We start from the raw sequence: 18,430 nt of genomic DNA on the forward strand, positions 1-18,430 counted from the left end.
TCATGGATCGAGAACACTGAGAGCTCCATCAGCAAGACTTAAAGTGAAATTCCTATAAAAAAAAATTGTCATATATATTAGTGATTTATATGATTTATGAGTTGAGTTTGTACATGCAAAACATCAATATGCTTATGTAGCGAGTACTACGTGAACAACGCATTTTTTTTTGTCATTTACTATGGTTTTCCATAATTAATAGTGGTTTTGATTTTAATATATTTTTCTTATTCTTTGATTCCAATTCCTATTTTAGGCATTTAATGATTCAATGGGTCTACACATAAGAATAGTTTTTGTCATTTTTGGTAGGGAATTAACTATACACAACATACAAAAATTAATAAAATAAAGTCAGTCAAAGGTAGTATGCGTACGTTTTAGAAACTTCATTTAATGATGAAAAGAAAATATATATAGAGCATGTTTGAAGTTTCTATAAAGATCATAAAATAAAATAAAATAAACGTATTATTAGGTATGTAACTATATATTTATATAGAAAAATATGATGTCCCATATGATTGAATATGAAGAAAACTTACTATATGATCATTGACACATATATATTTTTATTAATAATGTGTTTTTTTTTTTTTTTTGGATATATGTGTATCAATAGGCTATACCATATGAGGCTGAGGACAATATGAATATGATGAGTAATGGTTTGGATAATAGTGGTGGCAATAGTGGTGGTGATGCTGGTGTAAATATTGGTCATAATGCTATGATGAATTATCTTCAAGAAAACAATGCATACTTAACTAGGAGTGGAAGCTACAACAACATTACTTCTTTTTATAATGCACTTGAAGAACTAGTAACATTATCTCCTCCTTCTTACAATTTGAATTTTCTCAAAGCCCTTTATACTTATACTACAAAACTCCTTATAACTATAATAATAATGACACAATTTTTTTTTAGGAGACACAACTAGAGCCAAGGCAAGACTATGTTCCCTTCAACTTTATTTGTACTGCTCCTTCTACTACCATATCTCCTAGTGTTGATGGTGTTGCTCTTGGCGGTGCTGGTGGTGGTGGTGCTAGTGCTAGTGGTGCTATAACTGGTGGTGTTGGTTCTGGTGTTATTGCTAGTGGTGCTAGCCCTAGTAGTGCTGGCCCTGGTTTTGTTGCTGGTATTACTGGTGACGGTGCTATGGCTCGTGGTGTTGGTTCAAGTATTATAGATGTTGTTGGTGCTTGTAGCGGTCCTAGTAATGCTACTAGCCCTATAGGTGTAGGAGAATCACCGTTGACCAGTAATGCTACCCGAAGGAAGAAAATGAAACGTGTTCTTGATATGAAGGAGCGGTTTGAAGAGGATCGTGGTGATAATTTGAAGAGGTGCTCTAACCGTAATTGCGGTACTGACTCTACTCCTATGTGGCGCAAAGGTCCTCTTGGCCCTAAGGTTCATACACATTTTGATTTTAATTATAACTATTTATTATATATAATAAGTGTATTTTATTTGTTTCTTTACTTTAAGTATGTTAAGTACTTTGGAAATTTGATAATCATCATTTATTATTATGTGCTATGTAGTAGGGGGTGTGTTCATTTTATGTGTCTATGTACTTATAATTTATTGTAAATTATTGTTGTCTATAATTATATATATATAAATATAAAATTATTAATTGAATTTTATATATTTCAGAGTTTATGTAATGCTTGTGGAATCAAATATCGGAAGCAAGAAGAGAAGAAGGCATAGGAGGAGGGCAACACTACTTGAGTAGTTTCTTGGCTTTGCAACCGTTCCACCCTTGAAGATCAATATTATTTACAATAATAAATTATTATATAATATTTGAATTTAATTTTAAAGCTATGTTGGAACAATATTTTAGAAATTCTTCAATAAAGTACATTGATAATGATGAATACACATTACCATAAATTTTTACTTAGTCATCGATTCCATTTGAAACAACACCTCATGCATAAAGAATAAGCATAAAAATTCATCAAATTCTCCAAAATCAACATTATATATTGAAAGAAAATTGCATGCCATATTATTTTCATAAATAACATGAGACATCAGTTCTCATGAACTGACCATAATTGATTTTGACTACTACATTGTGAAATTGTGAAATTCAAGATTTTTTTCCTTCATAATTGTTTAATCATATCTATGGCTTAAAAATGTTGTCTTCTGTATATTTTTTTTTATGGTTTGAGATTGATTTTTAAGGATAGACTGATGGATTTGTAATGGAATTGGGTATTCTGTATTTTTACAAAATTAAGCTTTGGTACCTTTTTTTCTATGAATAATCCTGATATAGTACCTTTTAATTTGAAAATAAGTTAAAAATAGTACACTACCCTCTGATAATTATTGAAAATGCCTAAATTGCCCTGATTGAATTATTTAATGGTATACTTATTATTATTACTTTAAGTTATATATATATATATGATATGTGATATATATAAATTTTCGAAATTTGTTTTCAACATAGTAAATTATTCGGAATTTCTTGAAAAATTTGCATGGTGTCTTAAATGATTACAATGTACACTGTTATACAAAAGAATTATCAAGGTGTAGAGAAAACACAAACTGACTGCACTGATGTTGTAAAAAAAATGAATGCGTTGTAGTCTCTCCCATAAATTATTATTTTTATCATTTGTATTGAGTTTTTTTTTACGTAAAAATATATATGATATATATTAAATAAAAATTATATATGTATAAGATACATATATAGGGAGCTTCTTAGTTAGGGGCATCACTTATGCCCTTACCATAAGGGCATTTTCAATTTTTGGTATTTGGAGAGATTATAACCCAATTTTTTTTATATGACAGTGTATATGATAGTTATAGTAGGCATCCCGTCAATTTTCGGGAAATTATGAATAATTTACAGTATTAAAATCAGAGCTTAAATAATATGTGTTTTCCACGCATATAAAAAAACCAAGCACGCGTGCAAGCAACTGTTTAAACTATAATTTTGGCAGCATAAATTATTCTTAATTTCCAAAAAAATTGGCGGGAAACCTGTATAACTATATTTTATACCATCATACAAAAAAATTGTGTTATAACCAAATATCGAAAATAGAAAATGTCCTTAGGATAGGGGCAAAAATAATGTCCATACCTAAGAAAATTCATATATATATATAAGTGTTGTTATTTGGCACCTTAAGGTGTCCAACACCACATGAGGTGACACCTTACAGTTGGTTAGCAATATTCCACAATAATTATTAAATTAAAATGTGTGAAACCCGATATTGAATTGCATCAATAGCGGTATGCCACCTCCTTGTGGTGTTGGGCACCACTTGTTCCCCTTAGTAATGAGAATTACTAAGGGGCACTAGTAGTGTCCAAAACCACAAGGAGGTGACATATCGCTATTGGTGCAATTCAATATTGGGTCCCACATATTTAAATTTAATAAATATTATGGGGTATCGCTAACCAATTATGAGGTGCCACATCGTGTGGTGTTGGACACCTTAAGATGCCAAATATCAATTCTTAAGATGTACAACACCACATGAGTTGGCAGCCCATGATTGGTTAGCGATATCCCATAATACCTATTAAATTCAAATAGGTGTATTACACCCAAATTTCGATAATGGAAATTTTGATCTCAAAAGTCAGGCTCGTAAGGTGTAAGCCCGAAATAAGTAGATTCGTCATATAATCTTCATTAATGAGAATATTAGGGACAGTCTTGCTGAGTATTAAAATGACGACGTCGGAATTGGTGAGCTCGGAGGCGTTCCAAGGTTACAAGTCAAGCTCGAAGCTACAACGACAAAGGTTCAACACTTGTATAGATCTACTGGTTCAGTTTCTTCCATCAGACAAGACAACTCGAGTTCAGGCATTATCAGCTCAGGAGGGATGATCTCGATAAAGTCTCTTGCTAAGACCAAGGTAAACCAAGTTGACGAGCTCGTGGTGGATGACCGATCTCGAAGACATTCATTCGAGGTCAATAGACACATGTGAACGCAGTTACTATTTGAATATCCCTATATATAAGGGATTGGTTGTAATCTGTTAATAAATCCCGAATATCGTGGGATTTATGCACGTATTGTGTAATTATATGCATTTAATTATATTTATTAATTTGCGATTTGGATAATAACTCCCCTGAAATGTGAGGGGAGATATTCTGTAAACCACTCTATAAATAGCGTGGAACAATTCATTTGTGGGCACAGAAAAATTTGTATGGGGAAGACTCTGTAAAATTGCTTCCAAAAAGCTTTGAGAGAATTCCATAAAGTGAATAACACCAACTCGTGGACTAGGTAGATTTTAACAGCTGAACCACGTAAAAATCGTGTCTTTTATTGTTTGTCTCTTTTGGTATTTTGTTTAATTGCTCTTCATTTCTAAGTTGACGAAAAACGACATCAACAGATACAAATTTAATAAATATAATTGAAAAATTATATAAATAAAACTAAGCAAACAACGTGCTACTTGTATCTAGTATATTTAATACATATTAACTTGTGTAGAAAAGAAAAAATTGAATAAAAATGAAAAAGTAATAATTTATATATGATATATGATATATATATATATAAAACTTTAACTAATAATAGTGATTTCAATAGCTATTAGTTAATTCAATGAGGGTAATTTAGACATTTTTAAAAAATTATTAGAGAGCAAGGTATTATTTTTAACTCATTTGCAAATTAAAGGGTACCAAATGAGTATATCCTCTTTGTAATATTGACTCATTTATGAAAATAATATTTGTAAGTTAAGATACATGTATTTATAAATATCATTATTATTATTATTTCATTTTATTAGTCTTTTTAATGAATATTGGTATGTCAATATATTTTAGACATGGCAAATGTTGCACATTTCCATAGCTTCCATATTGTGAAAATATGAATAAATAATAACTTTATTTTAATTTTTTATGAGAAAAAAGAATAATAATAATGGGATATTGGTTATTTGAAATATTTAATATTAGAATAGAAAAATAAAAAACTTCATATTGAATGAATGGTGACAAAAGAGTGGTTGGTGATTGAAATATTACGATAGGAAAAAAAATCTAAAAATAATACTATGTTATGATTGTGATTAAATGAACTATATAATTCTAATAATAGTATCCACGTTCCTAAAAATGAAATAAAAAATTTAAATGTCTCATACTTATTTGCAAGCTCTCTTTGTAATAGTGATTTTTTTTCTTCTAAGAGAGTGTCCCACATCAAAAAGGTGTGGCAACATTAACTTATTTATAAGAACATAAGTTACTCAACTTCTTGCTATTTAATTTTAAGATAGAATCTTATATAGATGTTAATATGGTATCAGAGCTCAATTCTTCAACGACCATAAAAACCAACCCATACAAAATAGTGAGAAAAAAAACTTGCTCAAGGTCCGATTAAAATAAAAATGAAAAAGATAATATATATTTTGTGATTGTGTCAATGGTATAAAATCTATTAATAATCAAGTGCACCACATAATTTTGCATTACCTAATATTCAAGTCAATTTTCATATCTCATAGCCAATTCACTAAAAGAAAAATATTATACTGATGCCTTTTGGTGTTGGTAAAACTCTTTTGCTAATAAAAATGTTGAAGCTAAGCGTCGATAAAAAAACCATTTGTATGAAATATTTTTGTCAATGATGATAGTCCAAGAGTTTCAATATGTTCAAAATGGTTTTCAACTTTTTTAAAATTTATACTAAGTACCAACACTCTTTCTTTGTTGCATCTTCATTGATGTCTTTTTAAGTACTAATAACGAAAATTGTCGATAAAAAATACATTTTTAGTAGTGCAATTATAATAATAAAAGATTAAATTAAACAAATTGAAGTAACATATCATAATAAGAGATTTTTAATTACAAAAACATAAAATTAAACTTTAAATTATGACAGCACAATGATAGGATGAAAACGTGTACACACTTATATCTTCAAGCACAATGTACACTCGTCATTGATTTCTCATATATAAAGTTAAATTTTTAGTTATCCCGGGCAAAAATTCAAAACATTGAATCTGGAAAAGGAATAATAAAATTGGAAGAATAAATAAAGCTAAATATTAATTATTGTGACGTCACAATATATAACGTAAAATTCCATATAGTTTTCTATTTCTAGCATAAAATAATTCTATTATTACAATAAAATAATAACTATGCTACCATTTGAAGATGAGTAAATAATGTTTAAATACATCTATAGTTCATAGAAATTTATAACTTTCCCATGGTAGAATTGTATTTTCAGTTTATTCAACCAAAAATAATTACTACCTGACAAATGATTACAAGAAGGTTACCAAAGAAAAAAAATAGAAGAGGATTCTCTTTGTAAATCTTATCAACATCTATATATGTGGTGTGGTAGGTGACCATAAGGCCTACTTTATAAAGCTAAATTCTTAGCTGTCAGAGAAAAATATCCCACATGGAAAGTGTGTGAGTACATTCAACAATACATAAGAGTATGTGTTACTCCATTCATCACTAATTGGTTTTGAGATGAAATCTCATGCTTCTTACTATGCATATCATTCTACTTCTAGACCACTTTCCACATTCTAAAACTCTAACGAGTATGTATCTGATCTAAATCCAAAACCAGTTTAAAAAGAGAGCCAAAAGAACTACTTGTGATTTGGGGATAGTGAGCCAAAAAGAGTCACCACTTGTGATCAAGTCATCCAAGATTGATGAGCAAAAATAGCCACCATCTTGAGGGAGGATGTTAGAGAAAAATATCTCATATGAAAAGTGTGTGGGTACATTCAACAATATATAAGAACATGAGTTACTCCACTCATCACCAATCGATTTTGGGTTTTTACCATGCACTCCATTCTACTTCTAGATCATTTTCCACATTCTAACATTAGCCATATGATAGATTTACAATATGGGTCCATCATGATGTTAATGATATCTTGACCATTAATTTTCATATGAATAAGTTCATAAAATGATTAGTGTTTTAACATATAAGAGTTGGAGGCCTTTCTAGTCATGTGAACTTAATGGTATAAAGATCCTTTTAACCCTTTTTTTTTTTTAATATATATTTTTTTCTTAAAAATACTTACCCCTTAGACCATTCTTTCACTATAAATAAAGCATATATCCCCCTCCATACAACACACAAAAACAAAAGAAATTAGTTGTATACAAGAGTTTGGCTATAGCTGTCTTATGTAAGTCTTTTCTCAAAATTTTACTTCTTTTCAGTATTTTTATTTCATCTTATGTTATTCTCTAAGATTTGGGTTTTATTGTAAGATCATCCACTAATGGTGGTGTGTGCTTTGGCAAATGGTTCATTTTGAACTTGAGATCTTTACAAGACAGAAACCTATCTCTTTCTCCTCTTTTTGTATAGTGAAATAGATATTTTCTTTTTTGTTTTTTATTTTTTTTGAAATAAAAGAAGCCATTTTTTCATTTCTCAAAGGAGAGTACTTTTTTTTATACAATATTGATTTCCAAAAGATCAAAGGAGTGAGATCTAGAAAGACAACTACATTATCTTTCACTCAATTTTCACCAACCCTCTTCATATATTTTTTATTTTATTTTATTATTTTACTAATCTCTCTTTGAGATTGTCTTATTTTTCCATGGAGGAAGATTGGATTTTGCATTTATATAATGAGGTTTCACTAATGGTGGTGTGTGCTTTGGCAAATGATTTATTTTGTACTTGAGATCTTTATAAGACAATAACCTCTTTTTTCTCCTATTTTGCATAGTGAAATAGATATTTTCTTTATTAAAGAAAAAACATTTTTTCCTTTCTCAAACTTCGTACTTTTTTGTACAACACAAAACTCTGAAAGATCAAAAGAAGTGAGATCTAGAAGAGAAATATATTTTGTGGGTATAGATATTATCTTTCACTCAATTTTCACCAACCCATTTTCATATATTATTTTAGGCATCTCTCTTTGAGATTACTTTATTTTTTCATGGATTTGTTTGGCTGATATATATTATCGATCAATTATCTCCAATAACCGATATAGATTAAAAATGGATCGACATTCCAAACCATATTTTTTCAAGGCTTATTGCTCTTATAATTCATTATATATATATATATATATATCTGTATTGCTGGATTAAAATTATAGGCAAAACACAAGTAATTGTGTGTAATATTTGTCTACATATGTAGTTTATGTCAGCTTTACAAGTCATTTTTATTTCATCTCATCAAGTATATATGAATTAATTTTTGGCTTCAAAATTAACGATGTTATTCTTATATATTATATAGAGTTTATATTTGTTTGGATAATGTGTTTTGTTTTATTATATGTTTGGATCATGTATTTTATCTTATTATTTATTTGGACTCTGTATTTTGACAAATTATTTTTTAGACTATGTATTTTGTAAAATAATTCAAATAGACCCCTAAATCCGATTTTGATGAATAGAAAATTGAATAATATAACACAGTTGACAGACAGAATGATTGTGTTTTTGTTCTGAGTTATTAGTTTGATGAATTATTTGCAATTTTAGATATTTATTTGAACTATTTTACAAAATACAATACCCAAAAAATAATTTGTCAAAATACAGGGTCCATATAGTTAATGAGACAAAACACAAATTCCAAAAAATATAATCCCTATAATATAATACAATACAATATAAGATAACTCATCCAAACACCCAAAACAACCATACATAATGCTTATTCTCTTATATTATACATTTATATTTGCATGTACATATTATCAAATATTTAAGATTATATATTGTGAAAAATTGACAGATATATTGATCTTTATATAATTGTTATACATGGATAATGATGATCGTGGTAGTGAGTATTACTCAAGGCAATTTGAGATGGTTCAAAAAGAGATGATGGAAATGGGTTCCCATAACCTTGGCCACAACGAAGAGGACATTGATGGCTCCGTGGACCTCACTCTCCGATTAGGCTTTCCTGCTTATCACAAGAACCAAAATAATCCTAATATTATCTCCGAATCCCAAATGTTTCCTCCTCTTAATCCACAACCAGTGCCAGAGCCAGAACCAGAACCAGAACCAGAACCAGAGACTGAACTAGAGCCAGAGCCAGAGCCAGAACCAGAACCAGAGACTGAACTAGAACCAGAACCAGAGCCAGAACCAGAACAAACCCCTTATTTTAACTATATCGAATATGTTACTCGCCCTCGTGATTATCAGGTATGTATTTTGTTTTAAAATAAAAAGAATTATTTATTATATATATTTACATTAATGATTAAACAATTTATGTTAAGTTTAGTACATGCAAAACATCAATGTATGTATGTATGTGTAGATAAGACTACGAGAACAACACAATTTTATATATATTTTTTATTCTCATTGTAAGTATTTAATGATTCAATTTGTCTATATGTGAGAATAGTTTTTGTCATTTTTGGTAGGGAATTAATTATATATACATGACACATATGCTAATGAAAAAAGTCAGTCAAATATAACAAAAAGGTACTATATGTATACGTACGTTTTAAAAGTGTTATTTAATGATGAAAAGAAAATAGAGTACGTTTGAAAGTCTATATAAAGAAAAGAAAAAAACATATTAGGTATTTAACTATGTATATGGAAAAATGAAATGGCATATTCTAATTTGTTTATATATGGTTCTACTATTGTTGTTGTTTCTTGTGGTGTTGGTGATGGTATTGGTGGTGCTAGTTCGCTATTGTTGGCGGTGTTGGCTCTGGTGTTACTGCTAGTGGTATCGGTCCTGGTATTGCTGTTAGTATTGTTAGCATTGGTTTTGTTGTTAGTATTGGTGGTGGTGCTACTGGTGCTATCGATTCCAGGACCCGCCCTGAATTTTATGGGGCTCAATACAAAATATGATATTTTTCAAAATTAATGACCTTTTGTGTATAGAAAAATAATAACATTTTTTTTAAATTAGGCCTTTTTAATTGGGGGCCTTAGGCACAGATCTGGTTCACTTATGCCCAAAAACGACCCTGGGTGTCGGTGGTGGTGCGCTAGTAATGCTACTAGTCCTAGAGTTGTAGGAGATTAGACTAATAGTGCTGATATGGAGGAGTAGACTGAGGAGGATTGTGATGATGATCACGAAAGGTGTTCCAATCGTAATTGTAGTACCGACTCTACCCCTATGTGGCGCAAGGATTTTCTTGGCCACAAGGTTCATTGATATTTTGATTCTAATCATTATTTATTCTATAACTATATTAATTATTTAGTATCAAAGTTGGTGATGATAATAGTACATCATTCGTACTTTACTTTAAATAGGTTATGTAGTTATGTAGATGTGAATTTGTTAATCAATAATTATTGTTATTGGCTTGTTATTCAATTAATTTAATTATGTTCTTGTGTGTTGATTTCATGTGCATAGTCTACCAATAATTTATTGTAAATTAATGTTGTCTCTTAACATTTGTTAATTGATTTTTTTTTATTTCAGAATATGTGTGAGGTTTGTGAACTCAACCATCGAAAGCATGAAGAGAATAGAGCAGCAATGCTTAATTACTAGCTTGGCTATCCCCTTGAAGATCAATAATGTTACTATGAGACATTAAAACTTATGAAGTTATTATATAATAATGTTGAAACTATGTTTGTAATTTTAATTTGCTATGGTTAAAGTACTCTTTCATATTTTCCAAACTACAAGTTATTTGTCATTATTGTTGTTGAATTAATCTTAATTATTTAATGCAATATTTCAATTCCCAATTCATTTTCATGCTTGAATACAGTATTTATTATAAAAATTATTATTATTATATATCTTTAAGTTACATATTAATGTGACGGTTTTATGCGACAAAATGTTGTCGTTTTAGTAGAGAATTATGTCGTTCTTTGTTAAATTCTTCCTTTCGTGTAAGAGCCCAAATACTTAGACTGGAAATGAATAGGCTGGATTGGAATAAATAGGATTATGTTGAATCCATTACTTTGTTTGATATTGTACTAGATTTAACTATTTTTTTAAAGTAAAAATTCTAAATAAATAAAAATTTGAATAATAAAAATATTGATATTTTAAAATAATAATTTTATTTAAAATAAACATTTATTACTAAAAATTATTTAAAATAATATTCAGATATATTATATCAATCACAATCCCAGTCCCCTCCCCTGTAACAAACGGGGCCATAGAGTGTTAGCCTCATTAACTAAAAAAATATTTTTTGTTTTTAAAAACTTGTTATACCTATTTTTGGAGTATCACTACCCATCAGCTCAAATCACGCCTAGAGCCTAGTCAATTGTAACTTTGTATAATTCTTGGGTCAAGTCCAATAACTTAAGAGAGATTTGACTTTTAATGCATTAAGTGGTACTGTATAACAAAATGATACCAAACTAAAAAAACATCACATTTTTATTCTAGTATTCTTTGGATTCCCAAAAATGCCCCTATCATAAATTTCCCACTAATTTTCTCCCATTGTCTTCTCCCTCTCTATCTCTCACATTTTCTCTCTATATCTCTCAAGCTCTCCTACACAAAAAACATAAGGCAACTTAATCTATACAAATTTTCAAGCTTGGATTTCAGGGGCAAGTTGTGAATCATTTCAAGGCAAGAACTTCATTTTGGATTTCGGATAAAAATCGTATGGGTAAGTATATATTTGTTATATGTAGTGAGGAAACTTGTTTATCAACATTGCTTTTGTTATTTCGAACAGATATGTGTATGCCTTCATGTTTTATTGTAATTTTTCACTGTCGAAATGGATTTTCGTTCCTTTCTTGGTTTTTTTTTTTTCTGGGTTTTTTGTCTGCCTCGATAGGACTTGATGGTCCTCGATGGACCTCGATAAACCCTCATATTTTTATATTATTTGTCTACCTCGATATGCCTCGATGAGACTCGATGGTCCTCGATAAAACCATCACACATTAGGGAAAATGACTACCTCGATAAGACTCGATGGTCCTCAATAGACCTCGATAAAACCCTCACATTAGGGGCGTTAATGGCTTCCTCGATGAGACTCGATGGTCCTCGATGGACCTCGATAAAAACCTCAGACTTTTAGGAACAATGGGTACCTCGATGAGACTCGATGGTCCTCGATGGACCTCGATAGAGGCATAGAACTTAATTTATGTAGTATATGCCTCGATGGGACTCGATGGGTTGACCTCGATAGTTTGATAGTTTGACCTCGATAGGTTGACCTCGATATGAATCGATTTTTTGCTGTCTGATGTTATAGTTTTAATTTTTGAACTATTTTTTTTTTGTTTTTTTGATACAGATTCGTCTGTTTCCATATTTGTTGCATTCAATGGTGTTTGGGAATTGGAAAATAAGGATTGGATTTTCAGAGATGCTGAAAATCAAGTTCTGCCTTTGGAGAAGGGTGTGACATATGAGCAACTGCTTGACATTTTGTACGAATAGCTTGAAGTGGATAAATGTGTGCATGACTTGAAAATTGAGGTCCCGTACACATGCCAATCACAATCCGTCATGTGCGTGCATTCATTGGGTTAGCATCGAACTTTGTAGAGAAGTTGATTAATCTATGTGTGACATTGGTTAAGAATGGAGGTATAAGAAATGCACCAGCCTCTCCTAGCATTAATAAATAAGTTCGATTTGAAGAGAACATTTCTCCCCCATGTCATGGTTTCAAAGGAACTCAAAGTGAGGTTGGAACATTTGTTCCCGAGACAAATCCAGACGTCACAGTCCATGATGATATCCTGGTTAGAGATCCGCCATATTTGCATGACACAGCGGAGTACGATTCCTATGGCTACAACCCTTATGTCAATGACGATCTTGTTGCTGATGCAACAGATCTTGGTGGGCCAGATATTAGGGCAGATTTTCCAACACAGAGTTCAGATGTTATGGTAGCTGAGGAGTGCAGAATAGAAGATCGACAAACACCTGGGATCAATAGTAGTCATCTAGGTCCAAGTAGAACCGATGATAATTTTAGATGGAGTTCTCCATTGTACTTAGGTGAAGATTGTAGAACATGGAGTGCTCCCATGTTCACCAAAGAGAATATAGAGGCCTCACATCAACATCATTCCTCAACCAGCAAAGCTTTAGGAGAATTGCACCTTGGAAAGTTCTTTCAGTACAAGCTTGAATAGAAAACCAAAGCATCCATATTTGTGATGAAGAATAATTTTGAGTTTATGGTGAAGAAATCTAGGACTGATGTGTGGTACATTACCTGCAAGGATCCTGATTGTGGTTGGAGATTGAGGGGTAAGAAAAAAATGCGATCTGAAATGTTCGAGATTACTGTATACAACGAAGTACACACTTGCTCAAAAGAATTTTGAGATAAGGACCACTGTCAAGCATCACTGTGGGTTGTTGGACACCTAATCAAGAGGAAATTTGTTGCCGATGGTACTCGGCACATGGAAAACAACATAAGGGAGGACATGAAGCACCATTTTGGGGTCGAAATGAGCTATGAGAAGGCGTGGAAATGCAGAGAAAATGCTCTTATGAATGTCAGAGGACACCTGAGGAATTATACTCCAAGTTACCTAGATACCTATGTCAGTTGGAGCATAAGAACCCGGGTACAATTACTGATTTTGTAGCAGAATATGGTCATTTCTTGTATTGCCTCTTTTCCCTCTATGTTTCTGGGCATGGTTTTCAGTACTGTCGTCCTGTAATTTGTGTGGATGACACATTCTTGAAGAATAAGTATGGTGACCACATGCTCTGTGATGTTGGGTTGGATGCAAACAACCAATTGTTTCCAATTGCGTTTGCATTGGTGGACAGTGAGAACCATAACTCTTAGACTTATTTAATGAGAAAATTGAAGGAAGCCATAGGGGACATTAAGAACCTAGCTTTTGTATCGGACAAGCATAAAATCATTAATCATGCTTTGGAGCATGTGTTCCCATATGCTTATCACGGTGCATGTTACCATCACATCTGTATGAATGTGGTGGCAAAATTCAAAACTGAACACTATCAAGACATCATGGAGTGTGCAGCGTACGCATTTCAAAGAACGGAATTTCACAAGTTCTTTGACAAGATTAAGGTAATTGATCCGCCCATTGCTCAATATCTTAATGGAATTGGTTTTGAAACATGGAGTAGTGCTTATTTTCTTGGTAACCGATACAATATCACGACGAGTAACTACGCAGAAAACTTTAATAATAAAACCAAGGAGGCAAGGAGCTTTCCAGTTGCCACTTTTCTTGAATTCAATAAATTCACTCTTTAGTCTTGGTTTGTAGATAGACGTGAAAGAGCTGCAAAAGCAACAACTGTTTTATCACCTGAGATGGAAAGTGATTTGAAGCAAATAGGTGATTGATAACTCTACAAAATAGAGTTATTTTACCATATTTTATATGCTAATTGTTGCTTAGTTCTTGAGTTTTTAATTAACTTATTAAGTTTTTTATGTAATTTTTAATTTATTAGTGTTAGTGTAGTTTTATAGATTTTTATATGTTTTTATAGATATTTTATTATAATATGTTGTAATTTAATTATATGAAATTTGTATTGTTAAGTTAGAAGTTAAAAATATAATTTTTTTGAACTTAAATGCTTTATTAAATTAAGTTATAATCAATATTTTCAAATAATTAATATGATTTATTTATAATTGAAAATATTTGATTGTTATTTAATTTATTTTTATCTTGTAGGAATTATATTGCAAGCTTGAAAGAAAGAAAAGTAAAGAAAATTAAGGAAAGGTGGCATTTTTAAAGTAAAGAAAGAAAGAAAAAGTGGCATTCTTGAAAATGCCATGATCAAGCCATGGGCCCAAGCCCAATTTCTCCTTACCATCAAGCTTCCACGTGGCCTTCACTCCAAGCTTCCTCCTTCAACATATATGACTTCCACCAAGTCACAAATCACTCCACAAGCTGCTCCAACGTGCCAGCATCTCAGCCCAACGTGGGCCTTCCTCCTTCAGCAGCCCAACCAGGCCCGGCCCGCCTAGCTGCTCCCAGCTGCCATTTTTCAGCAATCCAAGCCCACGGTTCCCAGCCGTGCCCCAGCCGCCTGTCACTGCTGTCCATACACCCCTTGAGCCCATAAATGTGCTCATTGTCCCCTTGTCTAAAATGCCACCTTTTCACCCATTTTCTACACACTTTTTACCCCAAAATCATCATCACTCCTACAATTTACCCATATTTACCATATTATTATTAATTTAATCAATTTACTTAATTTAAATTGATTATTTTAATAATCTCATTTTGGCTATAAATAAGGGTTTTGAAGACCATTTTTGGGGGTGCTTAATGTTTTGGTTACCATCTTTTTCTCTCATTTTCTCTCTACCATTCTCTCTTCCATTTGGGTTTTTCAAGAGCATTTTGCAAGTATGTATGTCTTTTATTTTGTAATTTCTATGCTAGTTATGTGCTTCTAATCTTTTTCATAAGATTATTAAGATCATGATGAAGCAACTTGTAACTAGGTAATATTTATGTTGTATGTTGATTTCCCTTGTAATACAACAAAGTTTATGGATTTTTCTTCTACATATATTTCTTTCATCTTAAATATCTTGTATTTTAGATTGTTAGAACATATTTGCACTTTGTTCTTCATTAGTGCATAAACATAATATTCTTTGTGTAAGATGTGTCATTAAATTGTACACATCCATGCTTAGAACAAAAATATTATGTTTTGCCTTATAAATAATGTTCATTGATTTATTTGTTATTTCATTAGATTGATTTACACTAAATGCTTTGAAATTATAATTTTGAAAAGTGAAGAAAAATCCTATCTTTTTATAAGAAAATTGTGCTTAAAATTATAAATATTTTTGGAAAATGATAGTTTAAATTATTTTAACTATCACTAAAACTTGGGAATCAATATACTAATAAATATTATTAAACTTACATTTTGTGGATTCTAGTATCTTAATAATCTTTTCTTTTAACACTTATTTTCAACTCATTATTGGTTTATTTTCATTATCTTAAATAGTTTTATTTTTCAATCTTTTATTTTATGTTCATAATATTGAAACTTATCAATCTTTGGAACTAGGTTAGAATTTATTACTTTTGATTTAAAATAGTTTCATTTTCGATTTTAGACAACTCCTTTGGGTTCGACATCCTTGCTTACGATCACTATTCTATATGGACGATTCGTGCGCTTGCGATATATAAATTTTTAAACATACCCGTTTTGGGTCCATCAGTGATAAAGTAATTTTCCTGGATGTCCAAGTCCTTGGTCATCATGAATTTCTTGTGGTCGATGGTAATGGTGAGGGTGAGGTGAACTTGGCCATAAAATCATGCTCTTGTTGCATGTTCCAAACCATTGGGATACCCTGTGTACATGTTTTTGCTGCAGCCAGAAAAAGAAGCATAAACATTTACTCCTTGTGTTCCCCTTACTATAGAATCTAGGCATTGAGGGACACTTATAAAGAAACTATTTACCCTGTTGGGAATGAGGATGAATGGATAATCCCTAATCACATTAGAGATACGGTTGTCGGCGTCCCCGTTGAGAAAACCCTTGTAGGAAGGCCCAGGAAGTAGAAAGTGGGTAAACGAAAGACAAACCTCTATACTTCACGCGGCGAAAAGATCGTCAAGCCACGTAAGTGTAGCAGATGTGGTGGTAGTGGGCACAATAGGAAGTCATGTATAGCTAGGCTTTAAAAATTTGTGTAATGTAATTATTCAATTGATTTTGCTGCATTTATTATATTCAGTACTTCTTCTAATACTTTGTTGGTTTTGATCTAAATATATGCATTTATTATTATGACTCTATCAAGGTCAATCGAGTCCTATCGTACATATGAACGGTCTACAAGAACATTTTAACCATAGCACTGGTACCAACTTGTAACACCCCCACTTATTTTAGTTAAAACCATATCTGAGGTGTTACGTTTTAAAACTATATCATAATTATTTTCAGCAGAAATCTGGATTTTTTTTTAAAGAAAACTTATTTCACATTATGTACATTAAACATAAAGTGTGTCTCAAACATATTATACATAAGTATTAAATAACTAATTTTTTTTTTCAAAACATAACTTCTCACTTTATTACAAACATACACACTGATAAACTGAAATAACCCACAAAAGGTCGATATGTTCATATGTACAAATCAGGGTGAGGACCATGCTTCAGTTCTCCTTTGTCATTCACTCATTTCTTTCTCTACCTGCAACACAAGACAACTGTGAGCCTAAAGCTCAGTAAACAAAGTAATGCATGCAAGACTAATGATTACACAATGTCAATGGACATACACAACTTTTTTTTAAATTTTGGGCCCCTTAATATTGTGCACACTGTTTGATTAGGCCAATGCCTGCAGGGCTTTTTACACATATAATATAAAATCTCATGGGTTCTCCTCCGGCTAGCCATCACCACAGTAGGGCGCATTAAAAACCTTATTCCATCGTTGCCCCGTCGGATTCAAGAGTTAAGGCGGCCACACACTGTGATGTCAATACATATAACAATAACTCATATGGAGGAGAAATAAAAACGAGAACATGGAAAACAATATAATTGGTTCACTAAAACCTAGCCCAAATTATTGGGCTACCACTATGAGCCTAACTATAGGCCTCCATTTACACTTACTTACATTCTCATTTGTCTTTTCAAAACAGTGGCACTGAACTTAAACTTCTAATTACAACTTACTTTTATGTTGCATAAAACTTGCCAAGGTATCACATAATTAATCATCATAATATCATACATGGTCTTATATCATACAATAATTCACTATATCACTATTATGCCATGCATACAAATTTATGATGAAATATCAATGTATGTTAATACCACTTACTCACAACATATTCATATAATGCATACTTTCACATAACATGTAATTCTTGTGTTGCAGTTGATTACTTTATTACTTACCTTCTGTCCAAAATATATTTCACCGTGTAACAAGTGGTGTCTTAGGTGTTGATGTGCTTATCCTGACAATGGCATGAATCTCACATCATAATGATGGCAGTAAGGCATTGAACTATCATTTAAAAATATCCATAAAACATCATATCCAAATCAGGCCTAAATTGCCTTAAACCACTTAGATCGAGCGTTAGATTTATCTTAGACACTTGGAGAAATTTTGATAGAGCTTCCCCTTAATTTTAGCTATCCCCAAATATCAAAATCAATTAGTAATCAACATCAAATAACCTACCTGTTGACCGCGTTTTTGGCCAACGACGTGTGAATGTCAAAAATGACAAAAACCTTCAAGAGAAATAAACGACACAGATGATTTTATAGTGGTTCAGCCCCAATATGATGGTAATAACCTAATCCACTTAGAGTTGTGATTATAGATCTGTACTCAAGATC

General features: G+C 31.5%; 1 pseudogene; it reads left to right on the forward strand.

Moving 5' to 3' along the window:
- The first annotated feature begins 8,851 nt into the window (after positions 1 to 8,851).
- The window catches only part of LOC133789610 (uncharacterized), a 31,315-nt pseudogene continuing 21,736 nt past the window's right edge, over positions 8,852 to 18,430 (forward strand).

The sequence above is a fragment of the Humulus lupulus genome, chromosome 7 (genome assembly GCF_963169125.1).
Source record: "Humulus lupulus chromosome 7, drHumLupu1.1, whole genome shotgun sequence".
In the NCBI taxonomy this organism is placed as follows: Eukaryota; Viridiplantae; Streptophyta; class Magnoliopsida; order Rosales; family Cannabaceae; genus Humulus; species Humulus lupulus.